An 8,884-nucleotide genomic window follows, 5' to 3' on the forward strand; every position below is an offset into this window, starting at 1 on the left:
TGTCTTTCTATAATTGATAACGCTAATAGAAAACAGAAAAATGTATGGGAATATGTTATTTTTATACATAACGTTAGTGTTAACGATTGATTGTATACAGCTCTATGTCAAAAATGTAAAATAAAATTCCATAAATAATGTTTTATCATTTATTCGTGATTTAATAGTATTGCGGAAGTGATCCTACTCAGAGACCAAGATATTATTCCAACATAAGTAAAAAATTACAATGTATGTTGGCGAAATGTGGATGTGTTACACCTCCGCGTACTCTTGAAACGGGAAAAAGGCCGTTGTGTGTATGTAAATAAAAAATAATTTAAATAAATTAATTATGTATAAAGCGAAAATTTTTATTGAAATCAAAAAAGTTTAGATTTTGATAACAGCCTTGCCGAAGTTGTTACCAGCCAACATTCCAACAAAAGCATCATATAGGTTTTCGAAACCTTCCGAGATGTGCTCTCGCGCCTTCAGTTTGCCGGATTTGATCCATTCAATAAGTTGGACAAATGCCTCTGGCCATTTCGCCTCCCAACGTCACACCATGAAACCTTCCATTATCAATTGCTTGAACACCATGGCCGGTTGCACTACTGTGGCCTTCGGCATCTGAGCAGGATCCTCATTGTACGAGCTGATGCTTCCACATACAGAAATTCTTCCCATGACATTCATCTGACCTAATATCTGACTACTGATTTCTCCTCCGACATTATCAAAATAGCAATCAACTCCGTTCGGAGCCGCTTGTTTAAGAGCTTTAGTTACGTTTACGGTTTTGTAGTTAAACGCTCTGTCGAAACCAAGGTCTTGCTCAAGCCATTGCACCTTATCGTCAGAACCAGCAAATCCGATTACTTTACAACCTTTAATTTTTGCGATTTGTCCAACCAACGAACCGACCGCACCTGCAGCGCCAGTCACCACAACAGTTTCTCCAGGCTTCGGCTTACAAATTTCTAAGAATCCGAAGTACGCGGTAGCACCAGGCATTCCTATAGCTCCAACAGCCAGGGATTCAGGAAGGCCTTGCATATCAGGCATTTTGTAGATATTTTGGCCTGGAGCCGTAGGTAAGCTGGGATTTACGATACAGTAATCGCACCACCCCTTGTGAGTGACTACCTTAGTGCCGACAGGGTAGGTAAGGTTCTTACTCTCTTTTACTACTCCTGCTTGAAAACTGAACTGGTCGTAAGGAATTGGTTTAGAGCTGTTGTAGGCCCGCAGGTAGGGGTCCACGCTGACCCACTCGCCTTGGATAAGTATTTCGCCGTCCTTAAGCGGTGGCAGTTCATATTCTACTATTTCGAAATCATCACGTTTCGGTACACCATCGAAGTTTTTTGAGTTTCTTTACGACGTATTTACGTGCTTTTACCATATTGGTGATGATGTTTACACGGATCTGTAATAAAACAATACAAGTTATTTTAAGTTATTGTCTTTTTATTTCCAAAGAGATAATAATATCATTTCTTTTACACTCTATGTTTAGTATCAGGCGTTGCTTGTGGTTCCGCACGCGCTATTCCCTTGTCGGGTAAAAAGTCCCTCTGTCTACTTTTTTACCATCATATTCTACTAGGTCTTCGTTTGCGTGATAAGCCTTTCCCGGTACAAAACCCTCTAAAAGAAAAATAGATAGAAAAACGGCAACAGTAGTCTTTCAATTTAATACAGTCAATAGAAATATGTATTATGACCCAAAAATATACTGCTTAAATGATGAATGAATCACATTTCATACTATAATCAAGCGTCGCCGCAAGATACTTTTTAACAATGTCGAAGAAAGAAATTAGCTTATTTTTTATAACGTAAACCTCCACGCCGGTCTGACTTCCGTCTTTTCTGGGGGATCCAGTCCTAAGTGCTATCCACACTAAGTGTGGCCCAACTCCAAGCGATTCTAACCCGAGGCATTACCGGTTCACAGTTTATAATTATCATACAAGATACTTCTAGATCAGACATAACAATAGATAAAGCATCTCATGGAAATCTATATAAATACAGGTTAATTACCGCATAAGCCGTTCTTAAATACATTATATTCTTTATATAAGAGAATATCGACTGATTTGGCTAATACCTTTTTTGATGTGTTCGTTTTTGTCGGGGCAAAGTTTGCTCGAAGCCTAATTTGAAAAAAAACATTATAGATGTTCTATCTTTCCAACTACTATTTTTGTATATTAAACATGAAGAAAAAGTCAGAATAAACCTGCACTTTATTTAGCTAATTGCAACTTACGAAGCATTATAATTATTTTTTTTTTAGTTCTAGCACTAGCAGCATTTATCGCACAATATAGTTGTTTGTGTAGATACAGTCTGATCTTAAAAGATAACATGACTGTTCACCAATTTGAAACGTTCTCCCAATACCCGCTATTACACGGCAGCGTATAGTTTGATGATCTTGATGACTCGGCACAATTTTATAAACGTGAATATTCTAATTCATCCGCGTTTTCGTGATGTAATCGTATTTCGGGGAATTCAAGGTCCTCTAAATATAATATTATCTCAGCAATTGTATAATTATTGTTGCTTTAGAATAAAACCTATTGCAACGTGCGTAGTGCTTAAATACGTTTGGATGTAACGATTTTCTCGGTATTCGGTAAAGCTTAGGTAGAAATAGATTTTTATTGTTTACTAGCTTCCGCCCGCAGCTTCGCCCGCGTGGATTTCGGGTTTAAAAAATGGAGAAGGTGCTCAATTTGTCGGGATGTTTTTTTAATTTATGATGGTATGCAGGTGGTCCGATTGTCCGGTCAGGGTCTGATGATGGGATCCTGGTGAAATCGAAGGAACTTTTAACCATTAAGGTTGCACACGAAATGACGGAAGCTTAAAAATGGAGTAACTTCTCCCGTTTTCCCAACATTTTCCATCACTGCTATGCTCCTATTAATTGTAGCGTGATGAAAAGAATACTATAACCAGCTCAGGAGTATGAAAAATAATTGTACCAAGTTAAGTTAAAATCCGTCGAGTAGTTTTTGTTTCTATAACGGTTATACAGACAGACAGACAAAAATTTTACTAATTGCATTTTTCGCATCAGTATCGATCCCTAATCACCCTCTGATAGTTATTTTGGAAATATATTTCATGTACAGAATTGACCTCTCTACAGATTTATTATAAGTATAGATATGCAAAAGTAGCTCAAAAATTGTCCATAACGAAAACAGGCATTTTAAAGTAAAACAAAAGAAATAATATCGTGAAGCCAACCAAATAACTAATGATATATTAAATTTTGTGACTGTTCAATTTAGTCGGGTCCGCGATATCACTTTTGTTGAGTTTCAGAACGCGACATTACATTATTATATTCTGTGCTCCAACGCACACTGCTTTGATGTTAGGAACACACCTACATTGCTTAGACAACAGTGAACTTTATACAATAGCAATAAAGCTCAAATTGACTCTACGTATTAGTTAGAAAACGTTTGTATGGGAAATAGAAAAATGCTGTTTTGAGGATTTTCCCGGCAATTATTCGAATTTTTCTCACCTTTTAAACCTTCCCTAGACCTCCACGAATAATTCAAGACCAAGATAAGATAAATCCGTTAAGCCGTTCTCGAGTTTTAGCGAGACTAACGAACAGCAATTCATTTTTATATATTTATTTTTATTTTATTTTTTATTTATTTATTTATTTATTTAAGGAAAACTTACAACTAGCATAACAAAAAGTAGTAAATATAACAAAAAAGATAAAGGTCAATTAAAAGTTTTCACAAATACAATACAATAATATAGAACAATAATAGGCAGATAACCAGCCTAGAGACCTACATATTTTAAATGTACATTACGATATGTGAAAAAATGCATTGCACAAAGTTTTCTTTAATTTAGTACAGTTGAAGTTAAAGAGATCAATATCAACATTAGAGGAAACATCATTGAATGATCTGCACGCTCTTATTAGGTACGAGTTCTGCCGATATGCTGATTTAGCAAATGGAACATACAAGAGGTTCGGTTTTCTAACCGTAGTACAAGGTGTGCGCAGTCCGATTTTGCTTAATAGTTCAGGGCTATCAACCGTGCTATTGAGAATATTGAGAAGATATGCTAGATCGGCTATTCGCCTACGCTCCTGCAATGGAAGAATATGAAATTTCTTACATCGAGTAAAATAGTCATTAAAATAATTGCCTGAGCGGTATTGCAAATATCGTATAAATTTTTTGTATTTTTTCAATTTGGTTAATGTAAACATCATATATAGGGTTCCACACTTGCGAGGCATATTCAAGGTGGCTGCGGACGAAAGAACAATAAATTATTTTGAGTGTCTTGATGTCACTAAATTCTGAGCACAGTCTAAAAACGAAACCAAGTGCCATGGAGGCCTTCCTAACTATGTTCTCAACATGAGCATCGAACAACAGTTTGGTGTCAAAAGTAACTCCAAGGTCTCTTATAGAGTTCACACGTGATACAGTGGTGTTTAACAAGAAGTAGTTATGAAGATATGGTGTATGCTTCCGTGTGTAAGAACAAATGTAGCACTTACTGGCATTGAGATCTAGCTTATTGATATAGCAATAACTTTGAAATCTGTCAAGGTCGTCCTGGAGACGAAGGGAGTCTGCAACTGAGCCAATTGGGCAAAGTATTTTCATGTCGTCCGCATATAATAATATTTTGGAATGAATAAAGCTGTGAGATATGTCATTAATGAATATAATGAACAGCAGTGGCCCCAACAAGGACCCCTGCGGAACCCCCTGACGGAATAAACATTGCTCTCGAAGAAAAACCGTTCAGAACAACAGTTTGACACCTGTTCTCAACGTATGACGAAAACCATCTATAAAGGTTACCTCTAATTCCCAGGGATAGTAATTTATGCAGTAGAATTTTGTGGTCAATACGATCGAAGGCCTTACTAAAGTCCGTGTATATAACATCCACCTGACCACATCGAGACATGTGATGTGTTAAGAAGTCATTGCACAGAATCAAGTTTGAAGTGGTGGAACGCCCTTTTAGAAAACCATGTTGATAATCGCTAAAGCTATGTTTGAGAGCACTGTAGAGTTGTTGATAAACAATTTTTTCTAAAATTTTTGCGAATAAACAAAGCTTCGAAATCGGTCTATAATTTTCAACAGAGTTTTTTGCTCCTTTTTTATGAATAGGCGTAATAAGTGCGCATTTCCATATGCTCGGCACCACGCCAAGATCAAGTGACCGGCGGTATAATATTGTGAGAGGAACACTGAGACTTTTCGCACATTTAACAATGAAAGATGAAGGAATGCCATCAGGCCCCGCCGATTTATTGGAGTCGATAAATTTAAGCAGTCTGTACACCTCAAGTTCACGCACTTCAATTGATGGTAAATCTGCACAAACATTGGCAGACTCATTGATATCGTAAGTGCCTGACGAACATGAGAGAAAATTTGAGTGAAAGTAATCACCAAACAGATTACAGATCTCCACTCCATCCTCAGAGGACCGATCTCCATATTTTATAACAGAAGGATAACAATGTGACTGCTTCTTGGATTTAACGAAGGACCAAAACGCCTTGGGGTTCTTACGAATGTTATTTTCGATAAGTGAGATATATTTTACGAACATCTCATTTTCAAGAATCTTGGCTCTTTCACGTAATAGAACAAAAGACTGATAATCGGAGACATTACCATATTTTCTGAATTTACTGTGGTATTTAGTTTTTTCTTTTAAAATTTTAATTAGAGGGCTTTTGTACCAAATAGGGTACTTATATTTGGGAACAATAGTTTTGGTAGGAATATATGAGTCGCGTAATTTGTAGAGGACGTCATAAAAGAAGGTTAAGGACTCCTCAAAGGTCAACGCACTAAATTCTTGCAGCCAATTAACTTTATCTAATTCCGTGCAAATTGCATCAAAATCTGCTAAATTATATAAAAACTTCACACGTGGATTTTCGGTAAGCATATGAAGTTGAACAAAGTCAACCACGGCGCATAATGCTTTATGGTGTGGATCTTCGGGAACAAGTGGGTCAATGCAACTTGTTACATTTATATCATTGTTAGAGAAAATTAGGTCTAAGATCCTATTATTACAATTAGTATAGGAATTGTATTGAAACAAGTTACATGCATTGAGATTGACAAAGAAGTCGCCCTGGACATGACCATAGATGTTAACAGGATACAGAGAGATGCTATCATCTGCCGGGACCCAGTTTATGTGCGGCAAATTGAAGTCACCAAAAACCACAAATTTATCAGCAGGATGATTTAAGACAATCTTAATTAAATTGTCTGAGAAATTGGCTAGTTGATCGGCCATTGAGAAACCGAGGTTTTCATATATAGATAATGATTTGGTGTCATCTTATTTTTAAACAGCGCGCGATTATCGAAGTACATCAATAAGTATACAGGGTGTCCCAGAAAATAGTGTCAAGCGGAGGTCCAGAGATAGAGTACCCCTTGAGGTATTCGAATCACCCCCATGCATGTTCCGCGATTTTTCATAGTTTTCGAGTTATGAATATTTTTCTCAATTTTTGAGAATTTTCGATTTGAACGATTAAATGTTTTCTTTTTAAGAAAGTAGAAGACTTATTCGAGATTTTTTTATTGCAACAAAATTATCAGTATTATTGTACTTTTTTGTTAAAAACAATTAGCTTCGTAACTTTAATGAAAATGTTAAAAGAAAATTTTGTATTTTTGAGTGGTACAATGCAACGAGCAATTGCAGTCATAGTTACGCTCTTGACCGTTGAATTATCGATTTAGCAAACAAATTAAATAGAATAATAATTATTTAAATTAAAAATGTATGTGTACATACTTTAAATATATCGTATAGTTTAAATGAATACAACATATTAGTGCTGGTCATTTATATAAGTATATCTACTACGTACTAGATTTGGCGATGCGAACATTCACGGTGTTCAACTGCATTGAACTGTAATTTATTGAAAGTGACTTTATAATAATAAATTATATAATAATATCAGCCCTGTATTATATACTTGCTCGCTGCTGAGCACGGGCCTCTTCTACTACTGAGAGGGATTAGGCTTTAGTCCATCACGCTGGCCTAGTGTGCATTGGTAGACTTCACACATCTTCGAAATTCCTATAGAGAACTTCTCAGATGTGCAGGTTTCCTCACGATGTTTTCCTTCACCGTTAAAGGGAATGATAAATTCGCCAAGAATACACACATGATTTTTAGAAAAGTCAGAGGTGTGTGCTCTTGTGATTTGAACCTGCGGACATTCGTCTTGGCAGTCCGTTCCACACCCAACTAGGCTATTGCCGCTATTAAAAATTTACTTTAGTAAGGTCATTATTGACAGCTTGTGGTTGTGTACGGAGTGCCGCTCATGATATAAAAACTCGAGTCTAAGTGTAAACCTGGATAAGAATAAAAAACATTAGCCAAATAAGTACAATAAAATTATTTATTGCTCAAGTGAGTAAATAAGTTATAACAGTGACGTTTCGGTCGCTATTTTAGTTCAGATTTTAAACAAATAGTTTATATGAACGTTTGTGTCTATAGAATATACGTCAATGCTGCTGGTTCGTTTGTTTGAAACATTATTACTTAGGTACTATTAATTATCAACCCTGACATGTATCTAATCGATAAAAATTGTAACAATAATCGATACTAATCAACTATTTTTACCCTCCCTCCAACCCCAGATTCATTAACAGCTATTACAGGGTTCACCCGAAATTTTACAAAATATAACCATACAACACATATACAGCAAATATCATACTTCAATCATAACTTCACTTTTCTCTAAAATATTTCGGTGTCTGTTAAAAAATCAACTCTAAAACTAAGATTTAATATATTTTTTAAATTAAATACGTACGTGAATTTTAAATAATCGATCAATACACGTCTGTCTCGCGTCCTGCGAACAATTGTATTAACACCGAGAGACGGCTTGCGATACTTAAATAAATAGATACTGGCGTCGATTTTATATTAATACTGTCCCAATATATCGTTATACACTCGTAATTATGACAATATTTTTGGTAGTAGTCTGTTTCATTTTTATATCATTGTTTCGGTTGTTGTATTTTATTTTAGAAATTAAAAGAATCTTTTATAAGGATAAACATTATAGATGATATAAACCATAATTTAAATGAACTTTTAGTAGAACATTTAAATACAAATTAGTATGTCTCATCGAAAGTTCATGAAAAATATAAAAAGTTTGTTCTCTTTATTAAATTGTTTTTTTTTACAACTCAGTTAAAGATAGATACTTGCTACAATTCACTTCAACAAAGTTGCTTCTTATCGGTAGACGTTATCTCGTAACTCCCATAATATAAATAACTAGCATTTGCTCGTGGTGTGGCCCGTTTGAAAGTTTTCCGGGATAAAAATCCAGCCATATCCCAGGGTCTCAAATTATCTCCATACCAAATTTCATTGAAATCCGCTGGGTAGTTTTTCTGAATTTTATTAAGCCGAACAATTACATCATACATGTTTGTTGCGTAATTTTAATCGTTTACGCAGCGCACGCAACGGAAGCTCTCAAGAGGAATAAATTTCCCCAGTTTTTTCAACATTTTTTATAAATGCTTCGCTCCTATTGGTCATAGAACATCCGTGAGTCGAGAGACGAGGCAAAATTCGCACTGACCATCAGTTATTGAACAAAGTCATGAGCACAAAGTGAGTGACGAATCACTTAATATTTTTACCGGAAAGTAGTTATGTAATAAAAATATATATTTAAAAAAATACATATAAACAATAATTTAGTAATGTAAACAGCTTCGAACGCCGATTGCATGCACATGAAATTTGTTCGTTATACTGCAGTATAGATGATACAATAAAA

The 8,884-nt window shown here is 35.4% G+C and overlaps 1 pseudogene; it reads right to left on the reverse strand.

Annotated features, from left to right (window-relative positions):
- Positions 1-357: 357 nt before the first annotated feature.
- Positions 358-1,387, reverse strand: LOC115452131 (annotated as a pseudogene).
- Between the last annotated feature and the right edge of the window lie 7,497 nt (positions 1,388-8,884).

This window comes from Manduca sexta, chromosome 12 (assembly GCF_014839805.1).
Source record: "Manduca sexta isolate Smith_Timp_Sample1 chromosome 12, JHU_Msex_v1.0, whole genome shotgun sequence".
Taxonomy (NCBI): Eukaryota; Metazoa; Arthropoda; class Insecta; order Lepidoptera; family Sphingidae; genus Manduca; species Manduca sexta.